Source organism: Macrobrachium rosenbergii, chromosome 25, assembly GCF_040412425.1.
Source record: "Macrobrachium rosenbergii isolate ZJJX-2024 chromosome 25, ASM4041242v1, whole genome shotgun sequence".
In the NCBI taxonomy this organism is placed as follows: domain Eukaryota; kingdom Metazoa; phylum Arthropoda; class Malacostraca; order Decapoda; family Palaemonidae; genus Macrobrachium; species Macrobrachium rosenbergii.
The window spans coordinates 19,953,821-19,966,575 of NC_089765.1; the positions used below are offsets into that span (position 1 = coordinate 19,953,821).

The window sequence follows — 12,755 nt, forward strand, 5'->3', positions numbered from 1 at the left end:
CATTCTTATTTACCTTCCGGCGTGGTCAGGGGTCGTACGCAGCTCGCCTTGCATGTGAATGAAAACGCGAGGCTCCCTGACTATTCTAAAATGTAAATAACTGTTAATTACTTGGTTGTTTTGCGGGCTGGTCTTAAGTCATAGTGCCGTCAGTGCACCTCACGCGTTGCGCTGTAGGCATTACTTAAGGTTCTTTGCAGCGTCTCTCAGCTGCAACCCCTTTCATTTCTTTGACTGTACCTCCATTCATATATTTCTTCCATCTTGCTGTCCATCCTCTCCTAACAACTGTTTCACAGTGCAACTGCGAGGTTTTCCTAGTGTTACACCTTTCAAACCTTTCTGCTCTCAATTTCCTTTCAAGCAGCTGAATGACCTCATAGGGCCCAGCGCTTGGCCTTTGGCCCAAATTCTATATTCCTATCCATACAAGTTTTATTTTGCACCTTAGTGAACATGCAAACCATTAAAACAGTTCTGAAATGGAAATAAGTATAAGTCCTGATAAATAATGAGTTTTGTATCTGGGAGTTTATATATGGCCAAACTTTTTCAATCAGTGATCTCGTCTTTCTGGTTCACATTGCCTTCTGTTACTGCGCTCTAATGAATGCCATAGTCTTCAGAATTTTGAATTTCAAGTCAGTGGCCCCTGTGGGCTTGTTCGGCATGAATAGAATTCATCTTCTGAATAATAGTAACAATATAAAAACGGAAATTTCATTTGATATACCGTGATTTAAAAAACCAGTTTAAAAAAAAACATTTATAAGCGTATCTGAATTAAAATAATGCCGCTCATTTTTTAGAGGAATTGTTTTTTCAGCTGGCGACGGCCAAGAGACCAACATATATGACAGAGACTGCATTGCCGTGACTCACCTCCTCTCAGCACACGAATTCTTTTTTTTTTATTTTTCACTAAAATCTATATAAATAAAACGTCCCGTCTCCGTAAATAACAACATCGGTTGACAACATTCTTCCAGAAATGAAGTGGAGGCAACTTATTCCAAATGCTCGTGAAATGTTACGTCTGAATTATGAAGTTCCCTCAGGTAGTTTCAGGCTCCTTCTTACAAATTTGAGGTGATTGTGTATTGGAATGGAAAGGGGTGGGGGCGTGGGAGTGGGCGTGGGCGCGATGGGGTGGCTTGGGACGCCCGGGTGCTCAGGTGACCGGAGGGGGGCTGTGTTCTCAAGCCTAGGGCATTGCCATTACTCCTGCATTCACGGTTTTCTTCACTTTTTTCTCAATTATGATTGTTTACTTGTGTTTTCAAGTTATTTATGCATTTATCATTTCTTGTAAATTGTATTTTTTATTCATTGATAATTGGTATTATTACAATTATATATATATATATATATATATATATATATATATATATATATATATATATATATATATATATATATATATATTATGTGGCAATGAAAGGTGCCGGAATTTAACAGGTTTACTGTCGAGATGTGAATTGTGAGGGTTATAATTCACTAAGTGACTGACCAGGTTGAGTAAGGTGCATCTGAACAAGGTAAAGATTCCCAACGGAAAGAGGGTCTTAATACCAGGAAATATAAAGGTAAATTTGTTAGATGTTATATATATATATATATATATATATATATATATATATAAAATATATATATATATATATATATATATATATATATATATATATATATATATATATATATATATATATATATATATATATATATATATATATATATATATATATATATATATACAGTATATATACACATATATATCCTTTACTTTTATGATGGTTTTTATCTATCTACTTCCCTTCAAATAAAAAGATGGGGGGAGGAGATAATAAAACAGGAAGAACGAGATAAAGCGCGAGAATATCATCCATTAAAAAAATTGCTCTTTGCCCGCGATGGCGCGAAAGAACATAATGAAAATCATCGCGCCTCAGGCAACAACAACAAAATACGATTGCGAATCATGCTAAGCCGTTATGGTCGAAAATAGCTCATGGTATGATAGAAACGATGACCTTACGGGATCCCACGAGAATTTATAGGCGGGTGCTTCCGGTGGGCGTCCATTTCTCAGTCTCTTTTCTCATTTGTTTTTCTTCTTTTCCTTTCGTCCTTAATTCGTGTGATGTAGGAGATTCTGATTTGTATATCTGGAAGATGAAATATTTCGTAGCTTTGTGGGAAAAACTATCGTACGTTAACGGACATTTAACCAAATTATTCCCATTGTTTTCATACTAAGGTTTAAAAGAACTGACAAATCTAAAGACGGCATATATAAACATTAAAATATCTCTTAGATATAAAAAGCCAAGCCGCACCCCTTCTCACCATCGCTGTTGATGCGCATTCTTTTCTTCTTTTTTCTATTTTTTTAAAGACTCGGTTTTTTGTCATTCAGGAAAGACCCGGTTGCCAAGCATAGCTGGCCGTAGACGGCCGTATTCCATCTCGGGCTTGCTGACGATTCTGTCTGACTGGCTAATGTTGTTATTTGAATGTGGAACATGACTGATGATGAATATTGCAATTTCCTCTCTCTCTCTCTCTCTCTCTCTCTCTCTCTCTCTCTCTCTCTCTCTCATTGCGATCAAATTGTAGGTTATATGCCAACGTGGCTTTTCACAGAAATATATATAAAAATGTACTGTACAAACTTAGCATAGGACTGTACATAAAAGCAACGTATAGAAAATATAGTATTGATATGTTTAGGATAGGCCTACTTGCTTCATGAGCGAAAGGGCCCGGATTTATTTCCCGAACGAGGCGAATTGATTTAGGCGAATTTCATCAAACTCACTTTGCATTCAAAATGCCTGCTGAGAACAAGGAGCGTGTAATTTAACATAAGAGGAAGATAAAGATTAAAATAACCAAATTTATATATTAAAGAGTATTACTGGGAAAAAGTACGTTAAACGAAGAAGAAGAAGATTACTCTCTATAGAGAATGACGGCAGTGAATTTCGCTCTCCGATAATAATAATAATAATAATAATAATAATAATAAACTATATCCATTAAATCACATTGACCACTGTTTCGTAATCGTAAAAAAAAAGATAGCTGTTACAACAACGCTAATATTCAGTTGAAAATATTTTGTGTATTTGCACCTTAGGGGAAACGTTGCCAAGCGCTACAAAATGCCGACACAACTACAGCTGTAACGGAAATGTAACAGCAAATGAAAAAATGCAAATACATACATTCTTATGTATAAGATTCCCGTAGAGGGGTAGCGCCGTCAGTGCACCTCACGCGGTTCACTGTAGGCGCTACTAAAGGTTCTTTGCAGCCTCCCTTCGGCCCCTAGCTGCAACCCCTTTCATTCCATTTACTGTACCTCCATTCACATTACCTATCCACCCTCTCCTAACAATTATTTCATAGTGCAACTGCTGTGAGTTCCTCATTGGACCGGTCGATATCGTTCTCGGCTAGCACTGTGCTGAGCCCGCGTTCGATTCTCTGGCCGGCCAATGAAGAATGAGAGGAATTTATTTCTGGTGATAGAAATTCATTTCTCGGCATAATGCGGTTCGGATTCCACAATAACCTGTAGGTCCCATTGCTAGGTAACCAACTGGTCCTTAGCCACGTAAAATAAGTCTAATCCTTCGGGCCAGCTCTAAGAGAGCTGTTAATCAGCTCAGTGGTCAGGTTAAACTAAGGTATACTTATTCCTCCTGTTACACCTTTCAGACCTTTTACTCTCATTTTCCTTTCCAGCGCTGAGCGACCTCATAGGTCCCAGTGCTTGGCCTTAGGATAACTCTGTTCCGTTCTGTTCCGAAAGAAACTATGAGTTTAACCTTTTGAAATACGTCGACTGAAATGAAGTTAAAGCCGTTTTTGCAAGACGGGAAATGACCAAATTATTGTAGGGGGCGCCAGGGAGGGGCTTTCGAAAACCAATTGAAAAATAAACCATCTTTACTTAGCCTTTTATTATAAAGTATTCTTATAAATTCGACTTGAATTTAAACTCCTACGAGTTGAAGGAATTGCAAATTTCTCTCTCTCTCTCTCTCTCTCTCTCTCTCTCTCTCTCTTCTCTCTAAGTGTTTTGGATTAATTTCATTTTCTATATTAATGTGTGAAACAGTAACAACATTACTGAAATAAGAAGGTAATTTACGCCTAATTTTACGGAGTAACAGACGCACAGACAGCGTGAAAAACCTCTAGAGGGCAAAGACAGACACAGACGAAAACAGACAGACAGACACAGACAAAGACACACACACATACACAAAAACACACACACATATATATATGTGTGTGTGTCTTTGTCTGAGTGTATGTGTGTGTATCTCTTTATGTATGTAATTATGCAGTTTTATGTTATAACAGGTTCTTTTAAAAGGTTGTTTTTCCATAACCACGATCACATTTTCATTCATTTTGTCACAGAAGTAACAACAACAGGCACCAAAAAAAAAAAAAAAAAAAATGTTCTCCTTTTCAGAACGATCTACTAAATATTCTTTTCATAAAGCCGAAAATATCCTTTTCTCTGTATTCTGGAGCGCGTTCAATTATACCGTACGAAGTGTCATTTTACGCCAAGGCATTTTCGTTATTGTTTGGCGATGCAGGAGACCAGTCGCTGGAACCTATGAGATCATTCAGCGCTGAAAGAGAAACTGAGAGTTGAAAGAATTCGTAGGTAGGTGTAACGGGAGGAAAACCTCGCAGTTACGCAATGTAACAATTGTTAGGAGAGCGTTGAGGAAAGTAAGGTGGAAGAAAGAGAATATGAAGGGAGGTGCTGTAAAAGGAATGGAAGGAGTTGCAGCTAGGTGTCGAAGGGACGCTGCAAAGAACCTAAAGTAATGCTTACAGTGCTCCGCGTGAGGTGCATTGATGGTACAACGCCCCCCCCCCCAACGGAAATGCCGATTCTTAAAATAATTCCTGCCACGATTCGTGTGAAATTGAATCCGATATACTTCCGGTCTCTTCCGATTAAATTTACGGATTTAAGGCACTCTCACACACTCAGGGAGAGAGAGAGAGAGAGAGAGAGAGAGAGAAAGAGAGAGAGAGAGAGAGATCCGAATCACTGCCATCCTAAGTCAATCGATGGAACACATCACAGCCAGCACGCCAAAATAAAGCTCCGTAAACATTATCAAAAACTTACCATAACAAATTCAAAACACTATATACTTTGCAAAAAAAAAAACCGTACAAATAATTGACCTAATTAACCCATTCAAAAACCGGAAATACTAAGCGGAACTCATCTCTTGCGCGCGCGCACAATCGCGCTCCCGAGAAAATTACTGCACGCATGGTTAGGTAACCTTCAACAGAAAAGAGTACTTCTTCGTACAGTGATAGCCTGACCTTCCCTGAGCTCACGCTGGGGGCGTTTCTGTGACGCCAGGTTAAGAGGAATGTAAAGAATGAAGGCCTTGGGCAGTTGGCATTTAAATGCCAGAGAACGGAGCTATTTTCGTTTTCACTTTTAAATATATACAATTTTTACAAAGTTTTTACACATCTCTCTGTAAATAAGGAGTCAGTTTTATTTACAATGATCATCCCCTTGTAAATACATACAATTTACACAAAATATCTACAAAAATGTCTGTAAAAATGTATCAATATGCTGTTATATTGATACATTTTTTACAGATATATTTGTAGATATTTTTGTAAAATTGTGTGTATTTACAGTTCACGTTCACACATACAAACACAAGACACAACTCACACCTATTTTCCAAGTCTCGCTGATTGAATGAATGAATGCACTGGCGTCATGGGGATACAGGGAACTGAAGTATGGAGACTCAGAATTAGGGGAAATTCCCCGAATGGTGGCCGTTGTAACCTTTCCTTCCCCATGCTTGGGGATTTTTGATCAATTCACAATAAAACTGGTGGATTTTTTTACACAGAATGAATTGACTAAAGTTCGAGGTTAGAGGAAAGTTCAGCTTATTAATTTTTTTGATTTGTCGACTAGATTTCTTGTATACAATGAGATACTGTTTGAATCTTAAGTATTCAGAATTTTTTGGTTACACTTCTGTTTCATTTTTTGATATATATATATGTTTATATAATATATATATATATATATATATATATATATATATATATATATATATATATATATATATATGATTACTATAACTTTTGTACGTGATTCATTTATCACACATTACCACAGGTGAAAAATAAGAAACGTGGTCCTGACCGGTTTCGACTTTATTTCCGAGCCATTGACGAAGGACTGATACAGAGTATAAGAAGTCACAAATATATATACTACAGGAACATTACTGACGAACATACACATACATGTATCTTTAAATTAATTTCAGCAATGAATATCTTAAATTTATAATTTTTCTTATCAGAAACTAAAACAATTTATATTGGGGTAAAGTTCCGAAGATACAGTTAAATGATGTATTCTTTCAAAATAATAAAATAATAATAATAATAATAAATAATAATAATAATAATAATAATAATAATAATAATAATAATAATATCGCTTCAGTAAATGTACAATCCCTCATCGTATCGCCTTAAACACTTATTGCCTGAAAACACGTCAACAAAACTGTTTTCCTTTGCAAAAGAAAACATTTGAAAGGAACAACGAACACTGCTGACAAAACATATTTCTGCAGATGTTGAAACGACCTCCTCCGTGAACCTGTTTTGGAACATGAAGGTGAAATGTTTGGGTGCCTGAGTTTTTTAAAAGTCATTGAAAATTTATAATTTTTTCTTCGCCAAGTAAAAGGTTGTTGCTGCTGTATGTATGTATATATATATATATATATATATATATATATATATATATATATATATATATATATATATATATATAATATGTATGTGTATATGTATATGTGTGTATATGTGTATGTATATATATATATATATATATATATATATTTATATATATATATATATATATATATATATACACATGTAATATATATATATATATATATATATATATATATATATATATATATATATATATATAGAGAGAGAGAGAGAGAGAGAGAGAGAGAGATCGTAAATCCATACTGAGTAATTGTTTCGTCAGTAAAACTGAACGCGGTCAGTACGTAGACATATTTCAGTAAATCGTAATATCTAGAAAAATATTTCCCTCTATGTGATCTTTAATCATCTATGCAACCCTTGCCTGGGAAACCAAACAGATGCTATTCAGTGGAGCGTTTTTGGGATTCCACGCTAACCAGTAGGCACTGTATGACACTCTTTCACCTTTTCATCATGTAGAATCTTAGTGCATTATACAACACATTTAATGAAATTCAGTTTTTTTTTAACTAATTTTGTTTATCTAAACTGGTCGCTTTCGAAGTTCAAACTTAACCCATCTCACTTACAATTTATAAATAAAAATGTCCTATTATTATTATTATTATTATTATTATTATTATTATTATTGGTGGGCATATTATTATCATAATATTTGGGGAAATAAAGAGGAATGAAAGACTATAACTGAACATGTGCAACAAATGGCAGTAAACTGAAGTGAATATAAAAAATCCAATGGAAAGTTACATGACACAGAAATGAAAATAAATAAATAAATAAATAAATAAATAAAATAAATAAATAAATACAGGAAAATTCTCTTAAGTGTTAGGCCTAGCAAGGCGGAGCTCTTGGGGAAAACCTTCATGCAGAGGCTAGGCGCAATTCGAGATTTGAAAAGATAAAGCACATGGTAACTATTGAACACCCCAACTACCATTATAGCTGCCACCTTTGAACATTTCCCAGTAGCTAGATTAACATATGAACTACTATCCATTTGGGTATTTATATATTCATTTGTAGCTTTAAATGTTTACGAAGCGAAAGACGCGTAGAATGTCCCAACTATGAACCAGGAATGTACTCCAGTATCTGTCGAGCAACTGGGCTGATGGCTGACGGCTGGCCTCTCCCTCCCACTTTCCTTTGTCCTCCCGCGGTCTTGACATCAATGAGTTCTAATCTGCAACGCCACCCACCAGTTCCTGGAGTTCCCCACGGGAGGGCGGCAAAACATTTAAATATCAAGTTCCGTTTCCTCCTGTTATTTCTGAAGTCGCACAGGCTCTCTTTGTTCGTACAGTACAACGTGAGGTTGGATTGTGCATTACGTGTAAGGTTTTGAGAAATTATAGTTTTCTTACATATTTATACACATTTTCATACCAACACACACACAATATATATATATATATATACTATATATATATATATATATAATATATATATATACAATACTATTGCCATCGTAATTCTACAATGCCATCAAACCAAGTTTCCATTTTGACATGTATGGAACTAGCCCCATCGTTGGGTTTGATTTCTCACCGGCTAGATATATGTATTCCAAAATGAAACACGGTACCATTTCACTTATAATTCCATCTCGACAATTTTCTACAATGTAAAGGATATGCAGAAGGTACCAGTAACTCATCTAGAAAGCTCACTATTCACATTTCCTCATTTATGCTGCTTTCACCATATTTACAAACAAATGTACCCAGGCTAGGCCAGCAAGAGTAAGCCATGGGACGCTGAATCCACAGTTTCTCTCCTTCATAATCTTTGACTTACTTGGGTCCTGAATTATTCGGAGAACCTTACTGATTGATATGGCATTTGAAGTACATCCTGGTAAAGTATGACGCATGCCGTATAACAGGATTCAGTACACTGTACCATACTGACAAGCTTATAATGAAATATGCGACGTTCAAGATTACACCACAACCATATCACTAAGATAAAGAGCTCGCAGCAGTCAACATACTTCTGCTTTGAAAACTTAGCGGAGAATGAAATGGAAAATTTAAAAAATTTCAGAATGGAAAATAATTGTGTAAGAATTTTGCTACAGCTGCAAGCAGAAAAAGAGAGCCGGTATGAAGGCTTACTCTGGCAGATGCTAGAGTATACATGCATACATACATGTATATATACATATATATATATGCACATACACACACATATATATATGTATATATATGTGTATATTATATATATATATATATATATATATATATATATATATATATATATATATATATATATATATATATATATATATATATATATATATATATATATATATATATATATATATATATATATATATAAGTACTGCTAGTTACAATAGGTCTAAAGGTTAGTCACCGATTCTGTTTGAACAAGAAACATCAAGATTTTATTTTTCCTTATAAAACAAAGTATTTAATCTGAGTGCTCCCTATGACGAAAGGGGGTACTTAACAGTTAATGTCTGAACTCTAGAATACTCTACGATACTCTTTTCCTAAACAAAAATCAAGCAAGAGCGAACTTATTATCCCATTATTTGTATGCTTGCACAAACACCTCTATATCTACAGTACCAGAAGTCTAGAAACGGAAAGTACAAATACGTTTTTGTGTTGTGCTCCTGCACTAAATCTCTCTCTCTCTCTCTCTCTCTCTCTCTCTCTCTCTCTCTCTCTCTCTCTCTCTCTCTCTCTCTAATTCCTTGCGTTTACTACGTAGCATGTGGGAGAGATTTATCTATTAGTTATCTAGCAAATGAAAGGTCCACTAATTGGCCAGGTATGACATGCAGAATCGACACACGAAGGCAATTAACCAAGGAACAATCAGATTTTCTCAAGGACGGTCGGTATAATCTTCGCAGTCATGCCTAAAAGCATTAATTATTCACGTAACGGAAAAAGAAGAAGAAGAACCAGACATCCAGGCTGTTTATGGTTACAGAGCAACGTTGGTTGCTTAAATTTCATTATTTAGTGTCAGATTATCATGTGCCTAAACATGCGTTAGGCCTATTGTATCACTTACGTCTCAGCAAAAGGAAAAATACATATAATATTATATTACAAGAATGTTTAGCAGCTGAATATGCTAACAAAGCCCTTATAAAATGAACATAAATATTTTCCTATCAATTCCTAAATTACGCTGTGAGATATTTTCTTATTACTATCTTGTAAATAGCCCAAGAATACAAGTATTATCATAAACATGCAAATAACTACCACAATCACTTACCTTTAAAAGCAACAAAACATAACAAGGGAAGCGGCAGCCCTCTGCAAGTACAAACTAAAAATAAAAATAAAAATAAACACAAGAATCCACAACAAACGTCAGCAAATTAAGAAGTGATTCTATTCGGAAACTTTCCTTAAAAACAAAGTATCCTTATCGGAAGTCGAACGCAGACTGTCGGATGTTTTGTTACGGCAGCGAACGACTCCACCTGCGCAACTCGCGTCAGTCTCTTCCGCTTGTCATCCTCTAATGACCTCACTTCAGGTAGACTCAAGGTCCTTCAAATGCACTCTGAAAGTGTATTTGAAGGACCTTGGGTAGACCCTGCACGAAAACTTTGAGCTCGGAACGCTCTTCCTTGTTTAGGTAGCCGGGAATTCGCTTGATCGTTAACTTTGAGTTATTCTAATTCAAGCCACTAGTGATTAGTTACTAAATTGGTGACCTTAAGAGGAACTATAAACCACTGACAGCGAGATGTAAATGACAATCTTCTCATGGACTTTTACCCTAACCAAAAAAGATTAGTCTGTGACAAGCATTTTTCACTTGACTCAGTACGAGAGTGGTTACTTTTTATGTTTTTCCAAAAGACCAAAGATTCCTTGTGTTGCCAGTTTCATACTGTGCCTCTAACTTACAGTTATATATGAAGTGAACTGAGCAAGTATTTCTGGTAGAAATAAATAATAAATTTGTCAGAATCAAATAATAAAGACTGTCAGCAAATCATATTTCACAATTTCAGATTGAACGGTGAAATTATAAATATTTTCCATTCGTCATATTTTTCAGACATGAACTTCAATCAGTATTCTTTAAGGTAAAACTTCAGAAAGGTTATTAGCTAATAGCTCCACGCCCAGAGCAAAACACAGAGAGAAAAAAAGGTTCTTTATTTCGTTAAAATACGTAGAATGACTTTTTTTTTTTAGTACAGTTTCCTTAATCGCATTTTTTCGGGAAACATGTTGCTGGAATTGCTTGCCTTTTTAACTGGCTGCTTCTGGAGGTAGTTTCCAGGATATCAGTCATCTCGTGGCTACTGTGTCCGAGTGCGGTTTTCAGTGTAGTCCTAAGAAGCTCTCAAATCCATCTTTAACCCTATCCTGGCAGCCATAGGCCGCAAACCAAGCAGTACAATGTTGTTTTTTTTTTTTTTTTGCTATAATTGTGAAGTGGACGGTGTTGAAATTATTAGAATTTGCTCTGAATGTGAAACCAAGCTCAACTTTTTAACCCAGGCCTAGTACAACAGTGCACTTAAACTGATTGAAAAACAGGCATCTCTGCAATAAATCACATTTGATTTGTATGTTGATAAAAATTTATTGTATACCACGTTTGGTCTAAAGAGTAGGCTACGTGGTTCGAAAAACCACACCAAAGTTGGGACATGATTCTGAAATTGTGTTGGTGGGTTACCACAGGCCTAGGCCAACTTACCCGGTACGAAGTCGTCTAACTTTATAATGACTGGCACAGTCTTCACCTTGAAATGGTATTACACTGCATGAGAGATACTAGCGCTCAAATCACGGTCCAGAGATGGTGAAGGAAATTGACTATTAGGCCATGTGTGAAAAATGAAAAACGGTAAAAGAATGACAGTTGAAGGAGTGTGGACGTTCAGAGGTTTTGTAGGGGATTCCCACTAAACTAGGCCTATTATGGTTCCAGCACCCGACTGAACACGAGATCAGTGACCTTACCACGGAACAGGTAAGTTCTTTTATGCACAAAATGAAGTTAAGATTAGGTTCAGGGACAATTAGGCTAGGATGCAAACATGCAGTAAGGATGTATAGCGAGGGGGGGGGGTGTTAGTTGTGGGAGCTACGCATTAGATTAGGTTAGGCAAATGAAAAATTGAAATAGGCTATAAAGGTTCATGGAATGTTTCGCTAGGGTGCATCCCTATTGAAATATGTCTCAGAAGCAGTTTTACGCTTGCCGCAAATACGGCAAAATAGCCGATTTTGCCGTATTCTCGATTAGCGGTTCGCAGAAATAGCGCGCATTACTCCTCTGCAGTTTTTACTTTTATTAAATGATAAGTCATGTAGAAACACCCGTCTCTTGAAGCAAAATGATTACCTTAAAGCTTGTTGAATGCTACGCATTTTACTTTAGTCATCAAGTTAACATAATTTTCTTTTACGTATATTTATTCCGTTTTCTTTTATATAAAAACAAACGAACTTAAACGTTATGACGTAACGTTTGTCAATTATGCCACCTAGACGAAATATGAATTGATATCTCAGATAGTTTACTGTCGGTGTGACGATCGTCAGTGTTTTATATAATTTTAGTTGGATGTATAGGTGATATGGATGTATAGGTGATATGTTTATGGTAAAACTGAAGATTACTACCGCGGTTTGGTTCCCGCTAGTCGATGATCGTAATATTTATATTGCATTTTGCTCATGTTTTTTTTTTCTTTTTGTTTAAGTTTATGCCTTTTGTTTGTGATTGTGATATTTACAGTCTTGTGTTTGTGTTTTTGCGTTCATCCCCAAGGGGCTGGTACTAAACACCTCTCCCATTTTTCCCATAAACTGATAGTTACTGAACCAGAGGGGACTTTGCATGATATATTAACTGAATATTTTAATATATTTTTGTGGTTTCAGCATTTC

At 35.7% G+C, this 12,755-nt stretch overlaps 1 protein-coding gene and 1 pseudogene across 1 annotated transcript in view; one reads left to right on the forward strand and one right to left on the reverse strand.

Moving 5' to 3' along the window:
* LOC136852428 (brevican core protein-like) overlaps positions 1-10,363 on the reverse strand; it is a 23,344-nt pseudogene extending 12,981 nt beyond the window's left edge.
* Positions 10,364-11,087: 724 nt separating this feature from the next.
* LOC136852431 (glutamate receptor ionotropic, delta-2-like) overlaps positions 11,088-12,755 on the forward strand; it is a 53,336-nt gene continuing 51,668 nt past the window's right edge. The window contains exon 1 of the mRNA XM_067127060.1: positions 11,088-11,832. The gene's annotated coding sequence lies outside the window, so the exon portion shown is untranslated. The remainder of the gene's footprint in view (positions 11,833-12,755) is intronic.